The following is a 19,849-nucleotide window of genomic DNA, read 5'->3' as shown; positions in this document are numbered from 1 at the left end:
ATGCGGGACCTTATCAAAAGCCTTGCTAAAATCCATATAGACTACATCAAAGGCACTACCCTCATCGACCCTCCTTGTTACCTCCTCGAAAAATTGAATTGCGTTAGTCAGACACGACCTTCCGTTAAGAAATCCATGCTGACTGTCCCTGATTAATCCGTGTCTTTCTAAATGAAGATTTCTCCTGTCCCTCAGAACTTTTTCCAATAATTTTCCCACCACCGAGGTTAGGCTGACTGGCCTGTAATTATGCGGTCTATCCCTCTCTCCCTTTTGAAAGAACGGTAGCACGTTAGCAGTCCTCCAGTGGTCGGGCACCACACCTGTAGCCAGAGAGGATTGTAAAATGATGGTGAGAGCCTGTGCTATTTGGTGTCTTACTTCTCTTAAGAGTGTGGGATAGATTTGATGCGGGCCTGGGTATTTGTCCAGTTTGAAAGATGCTACAGCCCTTAAGACTTGGTGTTTGAGCATGTTTATTTGATGTAATATTTGAATAGAAGGCAATGAAGGGTTGGGCTTGTAGTTTGTTTGTGTGGGAGGCAGAGCAGCAAGAAGAGGTGGAGGGGGGGTGGGGGTTGCGGGAGGAGTAAAATTTGTAAATGTAAATTGAGTGTTGAATACTTGTATGAATGCGTAGAAGAGAAAAAAATGGGCGACAGCTTTAAGTAAAGAGAAAGCCAGCTAGCATATGCCTACGGCCATACTAGTCTGAATGTGCCCGATCTCGTCTGATCTCGGAAGCTAAGCAGAGTCAGGCCTGGTTAGTACTTGGATGGGAGACCGCCTGGGAATACCGGGTGCAGTAGGCTTTTGCTGCCGCCACAGGCTGCTCAACGTTTTGCACACACACGCGCACACACTGCTCTTAATCAATCAACATCCTTTTTGCTGCTCTCTCTCTCTCTCTCTCTGTCTCTCTCTCTCGCTTTCCTTTGACCATTTCTTCGCTGCACATTCTCCTGCTGCTACACAAATGCAAGGGGCTCCAGACACAGGGCCGAAATAAGCAGAAGAAGAAAATAAGATAGCCAAAATACACACACTGGCGGAGGGCCACCAGGACACAGCAGCAGAGAGGAGAGACAAGGTGCATAGAAAACTCGGAGGGACAAACAGCAACAGAACAAAGAAGAATGTAGAAAGAGCAGCAGTTAAATTCAGGAAAAAAGCAAAGCCAACTAGCATGCTGTTGAAATGCATGTGTGTTAATGCGAGGAGCGTTACAAATAAGATTGACGAGTTGCAGGCGCAAGTTGCCACATGGGGTTATGCAATAGTAGCCATAACGGAGACCTGGCTTCAAAATGGGCGGAATTGGAAACTAAACAATCCTGGCTACAATGTAATAACATTTGTAGAAGTCGTGTGGGCAGATGTCACATGATCAGGCAGAATCATAGAAATTTACAGCACAGAAGGAGGCCATTCGGCCCATCTTGTCCGTGCCAGCCGACAAAGAGCAATCCACCCAAATCCCACTTTACAGCACTTGGTCCGTAGCCTTGTAGGTTACGGCAGTTCAAGTGCATATCCAAGTACTTTTTAAACGTGATGAGGGTTTCTGCCTCTACCACCCTTTCAGGCAGTGCATTCCAGACCCCCACCATTCACTGGGTGAAAAAATGTCTCCTCAAATTCCCTGTAAACCTCCTACCAATTACTTGAAATCTATTATTGACCCTTCTGCTAAGGGAAATAGGTCCTTCCTATCCACTCTATCTCGGCCCCTCATAATTTTACACACCTCAATTAGGTCTCGCCTCAGCCTCCTGTGTTCCAAAGAAAACAACCCCAGCCTATCCAATCTTTCCTCATAACTAAAATTCCCCAGCCCAGGCAACATCCTCGGAAATCTCCTCTGCACCTTCTCTAGTGCAATCGCATCCTTCTTGTAATGTGGTGACCAGAACTGCACGCGGCACTCTAGCTGCGGCCTAACTAGTGTTTTATACAGTTGAAGCATAACCTCCCCGCTCTTATATTCTACGCCTCGGCTAATAAAGGCAAGTATCCCGTATGCCTGCTTAACCACTTTATCTACCTGTCCTGCTACCTTCAGGGATCTGTGGACATGCACTCCAAGGTCCCGCTGATCCTCTGCATTTCTCAGTGTCCTACCATTTATTGTGTATTCCAACTGAATTCCATTTGCCACTGTTCTGCCCACTAGACGAGTCCATTGATATCTTCCTGCAGTCTACAGCATTCTGTTTCATTATTAACCACACGGCCAATTTTTGTATCATCTGCAAACTTCTTAATCATACTTCCTACATTCAAATCCAAATCATTGATATATACCAGAAAAAGCAAAGGGCCCAGTACTGAGTCGGTGCAGGCTCGATGGGCCGAAATGGCCTCTATCTGCACTGTGGGGTTTCTGTGATTCTGTGAGCCCTGCGGAACCCCACTGGAAACAGCCTTCCGGTCACAAAAACACCCTTCGACCATTACCCTTTGTTTCCTGCCTCTGAGCCAATTTTGGATCCAACTTGCCACTTTGCCTTGGATCCCATGGGCTTTTACTTTCGTGACCAATCTGGCATGCGGGACCTTATCAAAAGCCTTGCTAAAATCCATATAGACTACATCAAAGGCACTACCCTCATCGACCCTCCTTGTTACCTCCTCGAAAAATTGAATTGCGTTAGTCAGACACGACCTTCCGTTAAGAAATCCATGCTGACTGTCCCTGATTAATCCGTGTCTTTCTAAATGAAGATTTCTCCTGTCCCTCAGAACTTTTTCCAATAATTTACCCACCACCGAGGTTAGGCTGACTGGCCTGTAATTATGCGGTCTATCCCTCTCTCCCTTTTGAAAGAACGGTAGCACGTTAGCAGTCCTCCAGTGGTCGGGCACCACACCTGTAGCCAGAGAGGATTGTAAAATGATGGTGAGAGCCTGTGCTATTTGGTGTCTTACTTCTCTTAAGAGTGTGGGATAGATTTGATGCGGGCCTGGGTATTTGTCCAGTTTGAAAGATGCTACAGCCCTTAAGACTTGGTGTTTGAGCATGTTTATTTGATGTAATATTTGAATAGAAGGCAATGAAGGGTTGGGCTTGTAGTTTGTTTGTGTGGGAGGCAGAGCAGCAAGAAGAGGTGGAGGGGGGGTGGGGGGTTGCGGGAGGAGTAAAATTTGTAAATGTAAATTGAGTGTTGAATACTTGTATGAATGCGTAGAAGAGAAAAAAATGGGCGACAGCTTTAAGTAAAGAGAAAGCCAGCCAGCATATGCCTACGGCCATACTAGTCTGAATGCGCCCGATCTCGTCTGATCTCGGAAGCTAAGCAGAGTCAGGCCTGGTTAGTACTTGGATGGGAGACTGCCTGGGAATACCAGGTGCAGTAGGCTTTTGCTGCCGCCACAGGCTGCTCAACGTTTTGCACACACACGCGCACACACTGCTCTTAATCAATCAACATCCTTTTTGCTGCTCTCTCTCTCTCTCTCTCTCTCTCTCGCTTTCCTTTGACCATTTCTTCGCTGCACATTCTCCTGCTGCTACACAAATGCAAGGGGCTCCAGACACAGGGCCGAAATAAGCAGAAGAAGAAAATAAGATAGCCAAAATACACACACTGGCGGAGGGCCACCAGGACACAGCAGCAGAGAGGAGAGACAAGGTGCATAGAAAACTCGGAGGGACAAACAGCAACAGAACAAAGAAGAATGTAGAAAGAGCAGCAGTTAAATTCAGGAAAAAAGCAAAGCCAACTAGCATGCTGTTGAAATGCATGTGTGTTAATGCGAGGAGCGTTACAAATAAGATTGACGAGTTGCAGGCGCAAGTTGCCACATGGGGTTATGCAATAGTAGCCATAACGGAGACCTGGCTTCAAAATGGGCGGAATTGGAAACTAAACAATCCTGGCTACAATGTAATAACATTTGTAGAAGTCGTGTGGGCAGATGTCACATGATCAGGCAGAATCATAGAAATTTACAGCACAGAAGGAGGCCATTCGGCCCATCTTGTCCGTGCCAGCCGACAAAGAGCAATCCACCCAAATCCCACTTTACAGCACTTGGTCCGTAGCCTTGTAGGTTACGGCAGTTCAAGTGCATATCCAAGTACTTTTTAAACGTGATGAGGGTTTCTGCCTCTACCACCCTTTCAGGCAGTGCATTCCAGACCCCCACCATTCACTGGGTGAAAAAATGTCTCCTCAAATTCCCTGTAAACCTCCTACCAATTACTTGAAATCTATTATTGACCCTTCTGCTAAGGGAAATAGGTCCTTCCTATCCACTCTATCTCGGCCCCTCATAATTTTACACACCTCAATTAGGTCTCACCTCAGCCTCCTGTGTTCCAAAGAAAACAACCCCAGCCTATCCAATCTTTCCTCATAACTAAAATTCCCCAGCCCAGGCAACATCCTCGGAAATCTCCTCTGCACCTTCTCTAGTGCAATCGCATCCTTCTTGTAATGTGGTGACCAGAACTGCACGCGGCACTCTAGCTGCGGCCTAACTAGTGTTTTATACAGTTGAAGCATAACCTCCCCGCTCTTATATTCTACGCCTCGGCTAATAAAGGCAAGTATCCCGTATGCCTGCTTAACCACTTTATCTACCTGTCCTGCTACCTTCAGGGATCTGTGGACATGCACTCCAAGGTCCCGCTGATCCTCTGCATTTCTCAGTGTCCTACCATTTATTGTGTATTCCAACTGAATTCCATTTGCCACTGTTCTGCCCACTAGACGAGTCCATTGATATCTTCCTGCAGTCTACAGCATTCTGTTTCATTATTAACCACACGGCCAATTTTTGTATCATCTGCAAACTTCTTAATCATACTTCCTACATTCAAATCCAAATCATTGATATATACCAGAAAAAGCAAAGGGTCCAGTACTGAGTCGGTGCAGGCTCGATGGGCCGAAATGGCCTCTATCTGCACTGTGGGGTTTCTGTGATTCTGTGAGCCCTGCGGAACCCCACTGGAAACAGCCTTCCGGTCACAAAAACACCCTTCGACCATTACCCTTTGTTTCCTGCCTCTGAGCCAATTTTGGATCCAACTTGCCACTTTGCCTTGGATCCCATGGGCTTTTACTTTCGTGACCAATCTGGCATGCGGGACCTTATCAAAAGCCTTGCTAAAATCCATATAGACTACATCAAAGGCACTACCCTCATCGACCCTCCTTGTTACCTCCTCGAAAAATTGAATTGCGTTAGTCAGACACGACCTTCCGTTAAGAAATCCATGCTGACTGTCCCTGATTAATCCGTGTCTTTCTAAATGAAGATTTCTCCTGTCGCTCAGAACTTTTTCCAATAATTTACCCACCACCGAGGTTAGGCTGACTGGCCTGTAATTATGCGGTCTATCCCTCTCTCCCTTTTGAAAGAACGGTAGCACGTTAGCAGTCCTCCAGTGGTCGGGCACCACACCTGTAGCCAGAGAGGATTGTAAAATGATGGTGAGAGCCTGTGCTATTTGGTGTCTTACTTCTCTTAAGAGTGTGGGATAGATTTGATGCGGGCCTGGGTATTTGTCCAGTTTGAAAGATGCTACAGCCCTTAAGACTTGGTGTTTGAGCATGTTTATTTGATGTAATATTTGAATAGAAGGCAATGAAGGGTTGGGCTTGTAGTTTGTTTGTGTGGGAGGCAGAGCAGCAAGAAGAGGTGGAGGGGGGGTGGGGGGTTGCGGGAGGAGTAAAATTTGTAAATGTAAATTGAGTGTTGAATACTTGTATGAATGCGTAGAAGAGAAAAAAATGGGCGACAGCTTTAAGTAAAGAGAAAGCCAGCCAGCATATGCCTACGGCCATACTAGTCTGAATGCGCCCGATCTCGTCTGATCTCGGAAGCTAAGCAGAGTCAGGCCTGGTTAGTACTTGGATGGGAGACCGCCTGGGAATACCAGGTGCAGTAGGCTTTTGCTGCCGCCACAGGCTGCTCAACGTTTTGCACACACACGCGCACACACTGCTCTTAATCAATCAACATCCTTTTTGCTGCTCTCTCTCTCTCTCTCTCTCTCTCTCGCTTTCCTTTGACCATTTCTTCGCTGCACATTCTCCTGCTGCTACACAAATGCAAGGGGCTCCAGACACAGGGCCGAAATAAGCAGAAGAAGAAAATAAGATAGCCAAAATACACACACTGGCGGAGGGCCACCAGGACACAGCAGCAGAGAGGAGAGACAAGGTGCATAGAAAACTCGGAGGGACAAACAGCAACAGAACAAAGAAGAATGTAGAAAGAGCAGCAGTTAAATTCAGGAAAAAAGCAAAGCCAACTAGCATGCTGTTGAAATGCATGTGTGTTAATGCGAGGAGCGTTACAAATAAGATTGACGAGTTGCAGGCGCAAGTTGCCACATGGGGTTATGCAATAGTAGCCATAACGGAGACCTGGCTTCAAAATGGGCGGAATTGGAAACTAAACAATCCTGGCTACAATGTAATAACATTTGTAGAAGTCGTGTGGGCAGATGTCACATGATCAGGCAGAATCATAGAAATTTACAGCACAGAAGGAGGCCATTCGGCCCATCTTGTCCGTGCCAGCCGACAAAGAGCAATCCACCCAAATCCCACTTTACAGCACTTGGTCCGTAGCCTTGTAGGTTACGGCAGTTCAAGTGCATATCCAAGTACTTTTTAAACGTGATGAGGGTTTCTGCCTCTACCACCCTTTCAGGCAGTGCATTCCAGACCCCCACCATTCACTGGGTGAAAAAATGTCTCCTCAAATTCCCTGTAAACCTCCTACCAATTACTTGAAATCTATTATTGACCCTTCTGCTAAGGGAAATAGGTCCTTCCTATCCACTCTATCTCGGCCCCTCATAATTTTACACACCTCAATTAGGTCTCACCTCAGCCTCCTGTGTTCCAAAGAAAACAACCCCAGCCTATCCAATCTTTCCTCATAACTAAAATTCCCCAGCCCAGGCAACATCCTCGGAAATCTCCTCTGCACCTTCTCTAGTGCAATCGCATCCTTCTTGTAATGTGGTGACCAGAACTGCACACGGCACTCTAGCTGCGGCCTAACTAGTGTTTTATACAGTTGAAGCATAACCTCCCCGCTCTTATATTCTACGCCTCGGCTAATAAAGGCAAGTATCCCGTATGCCTGCTTAACCACTTTATCTACCTGTCCTGCTACCTTCAGGGATCTGTGGACATGCACTCCAAGGTCCCGCTGATCCTCTGCATTTCTCAGTGTCCTACCATTTATTGTGTATTCCAACTGAATTCCATTTGCCACTGTTCTGCCCACTAGACGAGTCCATTGATATCTTCCTGCAGTCTACAGCATTCTGTTTCATTATTAACCACACGGCCAATTTTTGTATCATCTGCAAACTTCTTAATCATACTTCCTACATTCAAATCCAAATCATTGATATATACCAGAAAAAGCAAAGGGCCCAGTACTGAGTCGGTGCAGGCTCGATGGGCCGAAATGGCCTCTATCTGCACTGTGGGGTTTCTGTGATTCTGTGAGCCCTGCGGAACCCCACTGGAAGCAGCCTTCCGGTCACAAAAACACCCTTCGACCATTACCCTTTGTTTCCTGCCTCTGAGCCAATTTTGGATCCAACTTGCCACTTTGCCTTGGATCCCATGGGCTTTTACTTTCGTGACCAATCTGGCATGCGGGACCTTATCAAAAGCCTTGCTAAAATCCATATAGACTACATCAAAGGCACTACCCTCACCGACCCTCCTTGTTACCTCCTCGAAAAATTGAATTGCGTTAGTCAGACACGACCTTCCGTTAAGAAATCCATGCTGACTGTCCCTGATTAATCCGTGTCTTTCTAAATGAAGATTTCTCCTGTCCCTCAGAACTTTTTCCAATAATTTTCCCACCACCGAGGTTAGGCTGACTGGCCTGTAATTATGCGGTCTATCCCTCTCTCCCTTTTGAAAGAACGGTAGCACGTTAGCAGTCCTCCAGTGGTCGGGCACCACACCTGTAGCCAGAGAGGATTGTAAAATGATGGTGAGAGCCTGTGCTATTTGGTGTCTTACTTCTCTTAAGAGTGTGGGATAGATTTGATGCGGGCCTGGGTATTTGTCCAGTTTGAAAGATGCTACAGCCCTTAAGACTTGGTGTTTGAGCATGTTTATTTGATGTAATATTTGAATAGAAGGCAATGAAGGGTTGGGCTTGTAGTTTGTTTGTGTGGGAGGCAGAGCAGCAAGAAGAGGTGGAGGGGGGGTGGGGGGGTTGCGGGAGGAGTAAAACTTGTAAATGTAAATTGAGTGTTGAATACTTGTATGAATGTGTCGAAGAAGAGAAAAAAATGGGCGACAGCTTTAAGTAAAGAGAAAGCCAGCTAGCATATGCCTACGGCCATACTAGTCTGAATACGCCCGATCTCGTCTGATCTCGGAAGCTAAGCAGAGTCAGGCCTGGTTAGTACTTGGATGGGAGACCGCCTGGGAACACCAGGTGCAGTAGGCTTTTGCTGCCGCCACAGGCTGCTCAACGTTTTGCACACACACGCGCACACACTGCTCTTAATCAATCAACATCCTTTTTGCTGCTCTCTCTCTCTCTCTCTCTCTCGCTTTCCTTTGACCATTTCTTCGCTGCACATTCTCCTGCTGCTACACAAATGCAAGGGGCTCCAGACACAGGGCCGAAATAAGCAGAAGAAGAAAATAAGATAGCCAAAATACACACACTGGCGGAGGGCCACCAGGACACAGCAGCAGAGAGGAGAGACAAGGTGCATAGAAAACTCGGAGGGACAAACAGCAACAGAACAAAGAATAATGTAGAAAGAGCAGCAGTTAAATTCAGGAAAAAAGCAAAGCCAACTAGCATGCTGTTGAAATGCATGTGTGTTAATGCGAGGAGTGTTACAAATAAGATTGACGAGTTGCAGGCGCAAGTTGCCACATGGGGTTATGCAATAGTAGCCATAACGGAGACCTGGCTTCAAAATGGGCGGAATTGGAAACTAAACAATCCTGGCTACAATGTAATAACATTTGTAGAAGTCGTGTGGGCAGATGTCACATGATCAGGCAGAATCATAGAAATTTACAGCACAGAAGGAGGCCATTCGGCCCATCTTGTCCGTGCCAGCCGACAAAGAGCAATCCACCCAAATCCCACTTTACAGCACTTGGTCCGTAGCCTTGTAGGTTACGGCAGTTCAAGTGCATATCCAAGTACTTTTTAAACGTGATGAGGGTTTCTGCCTCTACCACCCTTTCAGGCAGTGCATTCCAGACCCCCACCATTCACTGGGTGAAAAAATGTCTCCTCAAATTCCCTGTAAACCTCCTACCAATTACTTGAAATCTATTATTGACCCTTCTGCTAAGGGAAATAGGTCCTTCCTATCCACTCTATCTCGGCCCCTCATAATTTTACACACCTCAATTAGGTCTCGCCTCAGCCTCCTGTGTTCCAAAGAAAACAACCCCAGCCTATCCAATCTTTCCTCATAACTAAAATTCCCCAGCCCAGGCAACATCCTCGGAAATCTCCTCTGCACCTTCTCTAGTGCAATCGCATCCTTCTTGTAATGTGGTGACCAGAACTGCACGCGGCACTCTAGCTGCGGCCTAACTAGTGTTTTATACAGTTGAAGCATAACCTCCCCGCTCTTATATTCTACGCCTCGGCTAATAAAGGCAAGTATCCCGTATGCCTGCTTAACCACTTTATCTACCTGTCCTGCTACCTTCAGGGATCTGTGGACATGCACTCCAAGGTCCCGCTGATCCTCTGCATTTCTCAGTGTCCTACCATTTATTGTGTATTCCAACTGAATTCCATTTGCCACTGTTCTGCCCACTAGACGAGTCCATTGATATCTTCCTGCAGTCTACAGCATTCTGTTTCATTATTAACCACACGGCCAATTTTTGTATCATCTGCAAACTTCTTAATCATACTTCCTACATTCAAATCCAAATCATTGATATATACCAGAAAAAGCAAAGGGCCCAGTACTGAGTCGGTGCAGGCTCGATGGGCCAAAATGGCCTCTATCTGCACTGTGGGGTTTCTGTGATTCTGTGAGCCCTGCGGAACCCCACTGGAAACAGCCTTCCGGTCACAAAAACACCCTTCGACCATTACCCTTTGTTTCCTGCCTCTGAGCCAATTTTGGATCCAACTTGCCACTTTGCCTTGGATCCCATGGGCTTTTACTTTCGTGACCAATCTGGCATGCGGGACCTTATCAAAAGCCTTGCTAAAATCCATATAGACTACATGAAAGGCACTACCCTCATCGACCCTCCTTGTTACCTCCTCGAAAAATTGAATTGCGTTAGTCAGACACGACCTTCCGTTAAGAAATCCATGCTGACTGTCCCTGATTAATCCGTGTCTTGCTAAATGAAGATTTCTCCTGTCCCTCAGAACTTTTTCCAATAATTTTCCCACCACCGAGGTTAGGCTGACTGGCCTGTAATTATGCGGTCTATCCCTCTCTCCCTTTTGAAAGAACGGTAGCACGTTAGCAGTCCTCCAGTGGTCGGGCACCACACCTGTAGCCAGAGAGGATTGTAAAATGATGGTGAGAGCCTGTGCTATTTGGTGTCTTACTTCTCTTAAGAGTGTGGGATAGATTTGATGCGGGCCTGGGTATTTGTCCAGTTTGAAAGATGCTACAGCCCTTAAGACTTGGTGTTTGAGCATGTTTATTTGATGTAATATTTGAATAGAAGGCAATGAAGGGTTGGGCTTGTAGTTTGTTTGTGTGGGAGGCAGAGCAGCAAGAAGAGGTGGAGGGGGGGTGGGGGGGTTGCGGGAGGAGTAAAACTTGTAAATGTAAATTGAGTGTTGAATACTTGTATGAATGTGTCGAAGAAGAGAAAAAAATGGGCGACAGCTTTAAGTAAAGAGAAAGCCAGCTAGCATATGCCTACGGCCATACTAGTCTGAATACGCCCGATCTCGTCTGATCTCGGAAGCTAAGCAGAGTCAGGCCTGGTTAGTACTTGGATGGGAGACTGCCTGGGAACACCAGGTGCAGTAGGCTTTTGCTGCCGCCACAGGCTGCTCAACGTTTTGCACACACACGCGCACACACTGCTCTTAATCAATCAACATCCTTTTTGCTGCTCTCTCTCTCTCTCTCGCTTTCCTTTGACCATTTCTTCGCTGCACATTCTCCTGCTGCTACACAAATGCAAGGGGCTCCAGACACAGGGCCGAAATAAGCAGAAGAAGAAAATAAGATAGCCAAAATACACACACTGGCGGAGGGCCACCAGGACACAGCAGCAGAGAGGAGAGACAAGGTGCATAGAAAACTCGGAGGGACAAACAGCAACAGAACAAAGAAGAATGTCGAAAGAGCAGCAGTTAAATTCAGGAAAAAAGCAAAGCCAACTAGCATGCTGTTGAAATGCATGTGTGTTAATGCGAGGAGTGTTACAAATAAGATTGACGAGTTGCAGGCGCAAGTTGCCACATGGGGTTATGCAATAGTAGCCATAACGGAGACCTGGCTTCAAAATGGGCGGAATTGGAAACTAAACAATCCTGGCTACAATGTAATAACATTTGTAGAAGTCGTGTGGGCAGATGTCACATGATCAGGCAGAATCATAGAAATTTACAGCACAGAAGGAGGCCATTCGGCCCATCTTGTCCGTGCCAGCCGACAAAGAGCAATCCACCCAAATCCCACTTTACAGCACTTGGTCCGTAGCCTTGTAGGTTACGGCAGTTCAAGTGCATATCCAAGTACTTTTTAAACGTGATGAGGGTTTCTGCCTCTACCACCCTTTCAGGCAGTGCATTCCAGACCCCCACCATTCACTGGGTGAAAAAATGTCTCCTCAAATTCCCTGTAAACCTCCTACCAATTACTTGAAATCTATTATTGACCCTTCTGCTAAGGGAAATAGGTCCTTCCTATCCACTCTATCTCGGCCCCTCATAATTTTACACACCTCAATTAGGTCTCGCCTCAGCCTCCTGTGTTCCAAAGAAAACAACCCCAGCCTATCCAATCTTTCCTCATAACTAAAATTCCCCAGCCCAGGCAACATCCTCGGAAATCTCCTCTGCACCTTCTCTAGTGCAATCGCATCCTTCTTGTAATGTGGTGACCAGAACTGCACGCGGCACTCTAGCTGCGGCCTAACTAGTGTTTTATACAGTTGAAGCATAACCTCCCCGCTCTTATATTCTACGCCTCGGCTAATAAAGGCAAGTATCCCGTATGCCTGCTTAACCACTTTATCTACCTGTCCTGCTACCTTCAGGGATCTGTGGACATGCACTCCAAGGTCCCGCTGATCCTCTGCATTTCTCAGTGTCCTACCATTTATTGTGTATTCCAACTGAATTCCATTTGCCACTGTTCTGCCCACTAGACGAGTCCATTGATATCTTCCTGCAGTCTACAGCATTCTGTTTCATTATTAACCACACGGCCAATTTTTGTATCATCTGCAAACTTCTTAATCATACTTCCTACATTCAAATCCAAATCATTGATATATACCAGAAAAAGCAAAGGGCCCAGTACTGAGTCGGTGCAGGCTCGATGGGCCGAAATGGCCTCTATCTGCACTGTGGGGTTTCTGTGATTCTGTGAGCCCTGCGGAACCCCACTGGAAACAGCCTTCCGGTCACAAAAACACCCTTCGACCATTACCCTTTGTTTCCTGCCTCTGAGCCAATTTTGGATCCAACTTGCCACTTTGCCTTGGATCCCATGGGCTTTTACTTTCGTGACCAATCTGGCATGCGGGACCTTATCAAAAGCCTTGCTAAAATCCATATAGACTACATCAAAGGCACTACCCTCATCGACCCTCCTTGTTACCTCCTCGAAAAATTGAATTGCGTTAGTCAGACACGACCTTCCGTTAAGAAATCCATGCTGACTGTCCCTGATTAATCCGTGTCTTTCTAAATGAAGATTTCTCCTGTCCCTCAGAACTTTTTCCAATAATTTTCCCACCACCGAGGTTAGGCTGACTGGCCTGTAATTATGCGGTCTATCCCTCTCTCCCTTTTGAAAGAACGGTAGCACGTTAGCAGTCCTCCAGTGGTCGGGCACCACACCTGTAGCCAGAGAGGATTGTAAAATGATGGTGAGAGCCTGTGCTATTTGGTGTCTTACTTCTCTTAAGAGTGTGGGATAGATTTGATGCGGGCCTGGGTATTTGTCCAGTTTGAAAGATGCTACAGCCCTTAAGACTTGGTGTTTGAGCATGTTTATTTGATGTAATATTTGAATAGAAGGCAATGAAGGGTTGGGCTTGTAGTTTGTTTGTGTGGGAGGCAGAGCAGCAAGAAGAGGTGGAGGGGGGGTGGGGGGTTGCGGGAGGAGTAAAATTTGTAAATGTAAATTGAGTGTTGAATACTTGTATGAATGCGTAGAAGAGAAAAAAATGGGCGACAGCTTTAAGTAAAGAGAAAGCCAGCTAGCATATGCCTACGGCCATACTAGTCTGAATGCGCCCGATCTCGTCTGATCTCGGAAGCTAAGCAGAGTCAGGCCTGGTTAGTACTTGGATGGGCGACTGCCTGGGAATACCAGGTGCAGTAGGCTTTTGCTGCCGCCACAGGCTGCTCAACGTTTTGCACACACACGCGCACACACTGCTCTTAATCAATCAACATCCTTTTTGCTGCTCTCTCTCTCTCTCTCTCTCTCTCTCTCTCTCGCTTTCCTTTGACCATTTCTTCGCTGCACATTCTCCTGCTGCTACACAAATGCAAGGGGCTCCAGACACAGGGCCGAAATAAGCAGAAGAAGAAAATAAGATAGCCAAAATACACACACTGGCGGAGGGCCACCAGGACACAGCAGCAGAGAGGAGAGACAAGGTGCATAGAAAACTCGGAGGGACAAACAGCAACAGAACAAAGAAGAATGTAGAAAGAGCAGCAGTTAAATTCAGGAAAAAAGCAAAGCCAACTAGCATGCTGTTGAAATGCATGTGTGTTAATGCGAGGAGCGTTACAAATAAGATTGACGAGTTGCAGGCGCAAGTTGCCACATGGGGTTATGCAATAGTAGCCATAACGGAGACCTGGCTTCAAAATGGGCGGAATTGGAAACTAAACAATCCTGGCTACAATGTAATAACATTTGTAGAAGTCGTGTGGGCAGATGTCACATGATCAGGCAGAATCATAGAAATTTACAGCACAGAAGGAGGCCATTCGGCCCATCTTGTCCGTGCCAGCCGACAAAGAGCAATCCACCCAAATCCCACTTTACAGCACTTGGTCCGTAGCCTTGTAGGTTACGGCAGTTCAAGTGCATATCCAAGTACTTTTTAAACGTGATGAGGGTTTCTGCCTCTACCACCCTTTCAGGCAGTGCATTCCAGACCCCCACCATTCACTGGGTGAAAAAATGTCTCCTCAAATTCCCTGTAAACCTCCTACCAATTACTTGAAATCTATTATTGACCCTTCTGCTAAGGGAAATAGGTCCTTCCTATCCACTCTATCTCGGCCCCTCATAATTTTACACACCTCAATTAGGTCTCGCCTCAGCCTCCTGTGTTCCAAAGAAAACAACCCCAGCCTATCCAATCTTTCCTCATAACTAAAATTCCCCAGCCCAGGCAACATCCTCGGAAATCTCCTCTGCACCTTCTCTAGTGCAATCGCATCCTTCTTGTAATGTGGTGACCAGAACTGCACGCGGCACTCTAGCTGCGGCCTAACTAGTGTTTTATACAGTTGAAGCATAACCTCCCCGCTCTTATATTCTACGCCTCGGCTAATAAAGGCAAGTATCCCGTATGCCTGCTTAACCACTTTATCTACCTGTCCTGCTACCTTCAGGGATCTGTGGACATGCACTCCAAGGTCCCGCTGATCCTCTGCATTTCTCAGTGTCCTACCATTTATTGTGTATTCCAACTGAATTCCATTTGCCACTGTTCTGCCCACTAGACGAGTCCATTGATATCTTCCTGCAGTCTACAGCATTCTGTTTCATTATTAACCACACGGCCAATTTTTGTATCATCTGCAAACTTCTTAATCATACTTCCTACATTCAAATCCAAATCATTGATATATACCAGAAAAAGCAAAGGGCCCAGTACTGAGTCGCTGCAGGCTCGATGGGCCGAAATGGCCTCTATCTGCACTGTGGGGTTTCTGTGATTCTGTGAGCCCTGCGGAACCCCACTGGAAACAGCCTTCCGGTCACAAAAACACCCTTCGACCATTACCCTTTGTTTCCTGCCTCTGAGCCAATTTTGGATCCAACTTGCCACTTTGCCTTGGATCCCATGGGCTTTTACTTTCGTGACCAATCTGGCATGCGGGACCTTATCAAAAGCCTTGCTAAAATCCATATAGACTACATCAAAGGCACTACCCTCATCGACCCTCCTTGTTACCTCCTCGAAAAATTGAATTGCGTTAGTCAGACACGACCTTCCGTTAAGAAATCCATGCTGACTGTCCCTGATTAATCCGTGTCTTTCTAAATGAAGATTTCTCCTGTCCCTCAGAACTTTTTCCAATAATTTTCACACCACCGAGGTTAGGCTGACTGGCCTGTAATTATGCGGTCTATCCCTCTCTCCCTTTTGAAAGAACGGTAGCACGTTAGCAGTCCTCCAGTGGTCGGGCACCACACCTGTAGCCAGAGAGGATTGTAAAATGATGGTGAGAGCCTGTGCTATTTGGTGTCTTACTTCTCTTAAGAGTGTGGGATAGATTTGATGCGGGCCTGGGTATTTGTCCAGTTTGAAAGATGCTACAGCCCTTAAGACTTGGTGTTTGAGCATGTTTATTTGATGTAATATTTGAATAGAAGGCAATGAAGGGTTGGGCTTGTAGTTTGTTTGTGTGGGAGGCAGAGCAGCAAGAAGAGGTGGAGGGGGGGTGGGGGGTTGCGGGAGGAGTAAAATTTGTAAATGTAAATTGAGTGTTGAATACTTGTATGAATGCGTAGAAGAGAAAAAAATGGGCGACAGCTTTAAGTAAAGAGAAAGCCAGCTAGCATATGCCTACGGCCATACTAGTCTGAATGCGCCCGATCTCGTCTGATCTCGGAAGCTAAGCAGAGTCAGGCCTGGTTAGTACTTGGATGGGAGACTGCCTGGGAATACCAGGTGCAGTAGGCTTTTGCTGCCGCCACAGGCTGCTCGACGTTTTGCACACACACGCGCACACACTGCTCTTAATCAATCAACATCCTTTTTGCTGCTCTCTCTCTCTCTCTCTCTCTCTCTCTCGCTTTCCTTTGACCATTTCTTCGCTGCACATTCTCCTGCTGCTACACAAATGCAAGGGGCTCCAGACACAGGGCCGAAATAAGCAGAAGAAGAAAATAAGATAGCCAAAATACACACACTGGCGGAGGGCCACCAGGACACAGCAGCAGAGAGGAGAGACAAGGTGCATAGAAAACTCGGAGGGACAAACAGCAACAGAACAAAGAAGAATGTAGAAAGAGCAGCAGTTAAATTCAGGAAAAAAGCAAAGCCAACTAGCATGCTGTTGAAATGCATGTGTGTTAATGCGAGGAGCGTTACAAATAAGATTGACGAGTTGCAGGCGCAAGTTGCCACATGGGGTTATGCAATAGTAGCCATAACGGAGACCTGGCTTCAAAATGGGCGGAATTGGAAACTAAACAATCCTGGCTACAATGTAATAACATTTGTAGAAGTCGTGTGGGCAGATGTCACATGATCAGGCAGAATCATAGAAATTTACAGCACAGAAGGAGGCCATTCGGCCCATCTTGTCCGTGCCAGCCGACAAAGAGCAATCCACCCAAATCCCACTTTACAGCACTTGGTCCGTAGCCTTGTAGGTTACGGCAGTTCAAGTGCATATCCAAGTACTTTTTAAACGTGATGAGGGTTTCTGCCTCTACCACCCTTTCAGGCAGTGCATTCCAGACCCCCACCATTCACTGGGTGAAAAAATGTCTCCTCAAATTCCCTGTAAACCTCCTACCAATTACTTGAAATCTATTATTGACCCTTCTGCTAAGGGAAATAGGTCCTTCCTATCCACTCTATCTCGGCCCCTCATAATTTTACACACCTCAATTAGGTCTCGCCTCAGCCTCCTGTGTTCCAAAGAAAACAACCCCAGCCTATCCAATCTTTCCTCATAACTAAAATTCCCCAGCCCAGGCAACATCCTCGGAAATCTCCTCTGCACCTTCTCTAGTGCAATCGCATCCTTCTTGTAATGTGGTGACCAGAACTGCACGCGGCACTCTAGCTGCGGCCTAACTAGTGTTTTATACAGTTGAAGCATAACCTCCCCGCTCTTATATTCTACGCCTCGGCTAATAAAGGCAAGTATCCCGTATGCCTGCTTAACCACTTTATCTACCTGTCCTGCTACCTTCAGGGATCTGTGGACATGCACTCCAAGGTCCCGCTGATCCTCTGCATTTCTCAGTGTCCTACCATTTATTGTGTATTCCAACTGAATTCCATTTGCCACTGTTCTGCCCACTAGACGAGTCCATTGATATCTTCCTGCAGTCTACAGCATTCTGTTTCATTATTAACCACACGGCCAATTTTTGTATCATCTGCAAACTTCTTAATCATACTTCCTACATTCAAATCCAAATCATTGATATATACCAGAAAAAGCAAAGGGCCCAGTACTGAGTCGGTGCAGGCTCGATGGGCCGAAATGACCTCTATCTGCACTGTGGGGTTTCTGTGATTCTGTGAGCCCTGCGGAACCCCACTGGAAACAGCCTTCCGGTCACAAAAACACCCTTCGACCATTACCCTTTGTTTCCTGCCTCTGAGCCAATTTTGGATCCAACTTGCCACTTTGCCTTGGATCCCATGGGCTTTTACTTTCATGACCAATCTGGCATGTGGGACCTTATCAAAAGCCTTGCTAAAATCCATATAGACTACATCAAAGGCACTACCCTCATCGACCCTCCTTGTTACCTCCTCGAAAAATTGAATTGCGTTAGTCAGACACGACCTTCCGTTAAGAAATCCATGCTGACTGTCCCTGATTAATCCGTGTCTTTCTAAATGAAGATTTCTCCTGTCCCTCAGAACTTTTTCCAATAATTTTCCCACCACCGAGGTTAGGCTGACTGGCCTGTAATTATGCGGTCTATCCCTCTCTCCCTTTTGAAAGAACGGTAGCACGTTAGCAGTCCTCCAGTGGTCGGGCACCACACCTGTAGCCAGAGAGGATTGTAAAATGATGGTGAGAGCCTGTGCTATTTGGTGTCTTACTTCTCTTAAGAGTGTGGGATAGATTTGATGCGGGCCTGGGTATTTGTCCAGTTTGAAAGATGCTACAGCCCTTAAGACTTGGTGTTTGAGCATGTTTATTTGATGTAATATTTGAATAGAAGGCAATGAAGGGTTGGGCTTGTAGTTTGTTTGTGTGGGAGGCAGAGCAGCAAGAAGAGGTGGAGGGGGGGTGGGGGGTTGCGGGAGGAGTAAAATTTGTAAATGTAAATTGAGTGTTGAATACTTGTATGAATGCGTAGAAGAGAAAAAAATGGGCGACAGCTTTAAGTAAAGAGAAAGCCAGCTAGCATATGCCTACGGCCATACTAGTCTGAATGTGCCCGATCTCGTCTGATCTCGGAAGCTAAGCAGAGTCAGGCCTGGTTAGTACTTGGATGGGAGACTGCCTGGGAATACCAGGTGCAGTAGGCTTTTGCTGCCGCCACAGGCTGCTCGACGTTTTGCACACACACGCGCACACACTGCTCTTAATCAATCAACATCCTTTTTGCTGCTCTCTCTCTCTCTCTCTCTCTCTCTCTCGCTTTCCTTTGACCATTTCTTCGCTGCACATTCTCCTGCTGCTACACAAATGCAAGGGGCTCCAGACACAGGGCCGAAATAAGCAGAAGAAGAAAATAAGATAGCCAAAATACACACACTGGCGGAGGACCACCAGGACACAGCAGCAGAGAGGAGAGACAAGGTGCATAGAAAACTCGGAGGGACAAACAGCAACAGAACAAAGAAGAATGTAGAAAGAGCAGCAGTTAAATTCAGGAAAAAAGCAAAGCCAACTAGCATGCTGTTGAAATGCATGTGTGTTAATGCGAGGAGCGTTACAAATAAGATTGACGAGTTGCAGGCGCACGTTGCCACATGGGGTTATGCAATAGTAGCCATAACGGAGACCTGGCTTCAAAATGGGCGGAATTGGAAACTAAACAATCCTGGCTACAATGTAATAACATTTGTAGAAGTCGTGTGGGCAGATGTCACATGATCAGGCAGAATCATAGAAATTTACAGCACAGAAGGAGGCCATTCGGCCCATCTTGTCCGTGCCAGCCGACAAAGAGCAATCCACCCAAATCCCACTTTACAGCACTTGGTCCGTAGCCTTGTAGGTTACGGCAGTTCAAGTGCATATCCAAGTACTTTTTAAACGTGATGAGGGTTTCTGCCTCTACCACCCTTTCAGGCAGTGCATTCCAGACCCCCACCATTCACTGGGTGAAAAAATGTCTCCTCAAATTCCCTGTAAACCTCCTACCAATTACTTGAAATCTATTATTGACCCTTCTGCTAAGGGAAATAGGTCCTTCCTATCCACTCTATCTCGGCCCCTCATAATTTTACACACCTCAATTAGGTCTCGCCTCAGCCTCCTGTGTTCCAAAGAAAACAACCCCAGCCTATCCAATCTTTCCTCATAACTAAAATTCCCCAGCCCAGGCAACATCCTCGGAAATCTCCTCTGCACCTTCTCTAGTGCAATCGCATCCTTCTTGTAATGTGGTGACCAGAACTGCACGCGGCACTCTAGCTGCGGCCTAACTAGTGTTTTATACAGTTGAAGCATAACCTCCCCGCTCTTATATTCTACGCCTCGGCTAATAAAGGCAAGTATCCCGTATGCCTGCTTAACCACTTTATCTACCTGTCCT

The 19,849-nt window shown here is 46.5% G+C and overlaps 8 non-coding genes across 8 annotated transcripts; all 8 read left to right on the top strand.

The window, feature by feature from the left end:
• The first annotated feature begins 693 nt into the window (after positions 1-693).
• On the top strand, positions 694-812 carry LOC147081698 (5S ribosomal RNA). Its single transcript, XR_015076463.1, has one exon. It is a non-coding gene; the product is annotated as a 5S ribosomal RNA (ribosomal RNA).
• A 2,429-nt stretch (positions 813-3,241) lies between these two features.
• On the top strand, positions 3,242-3,360 carry LOC147081697 (5S ribosomal RNA). Its single transcript, XR_015076516.1, has one exon. It is a non-coding gene; the product is annotated as a 5S ribosomal RNA (ribosomal RNA).
• A 2,423-nt stretch (positions 3,361-5,783) lies between these two features.
• Positions 5,784-5,902, top strand: LOC147081696 (5S ribosomal RNA). Its single transcript, XR_015076462.1, has one exon. It is a non-coding gene; the product is annotated as a 5S ribosomal RNA (ribosomal RNA).
• A 2,427-nt stretch (positions 5,903-8,329) lies between these two features.
• On the top strand, positions 8,330-8,448 carry LOC147081695 (5S ribosomal RNA). The gene has a single exon (XR_015076490.1). It is a non-coding gene; the product is annotated as a 5S ribosomal RNA (ribosomal RNA).
• A 2,423-nt stretch (positions 8,449-10,871) lies between these two features.
• Positions 10,872-10,990, top strand: LOC147081694 (5S ribosomal RNA). Its single transcript, XR_015076469.1, has one exon. It is a non-coding gene; the product is annotated as a 5S ribosomal RNA (ribosomal RNA).
• Positions 10,991-13,403: 2,413 nt separating this feature from the next.
• On the top strand, positions 13,404-13,522 carry LOC147081693 (5S ribosomal RNA). The gene has a single exon (XR_015076525.1). It is a non-coding gene; the product is annotated as a 5S ribosomal RNA (ribosomal RNA).
• A 2,429-nt stretch (positions 13,523-15,951) lies between these two features.
• On the top strand, positions 15,952-16,070 carry LOC147081692 (5S ribosomal RNA). Its single transcript, XR_015076515.1, has one exon. It is a non-coding gene; the product is annotated as a 5S ribosomal RNA (ribosomal RNA).
• Positions 16,071-18,495: 2,425 nt separating this feature from the next.
• LOC147081691 (5S ribosomal RNA) lies at positions 18,496-18,614 on the top strand. The gene has a single exon (XR_015076476.1). It is a non-coding gene; the product is annotated as a 5S ribosomal RNA (ribosomal RNA).
• Positions 18,615-19,849: the final 1,235 nt, after the last annotated feature.

This window comes from Somniosus microcephalus, unplaced genomic scaffold, assembly GCF_052327205.1.
Source record: "Somniosus microcephalus isolate GS21.2 unplaced genomic scaffold, FLI_Smic_1.0 scaffold493, whole genome shotgun sequence".
Classification (NCBI taxonomy): Eukaryota; Metazoa; Chordata; class Chondrichthyes; order Squaliformes; family Somniosidae; genus Somniosus; species Somniosus microcephalus.
Note: the sequence above shows the minus strand (reverse complement) of the source record. Positions and strands in the feature narration are given on the sequence as shown.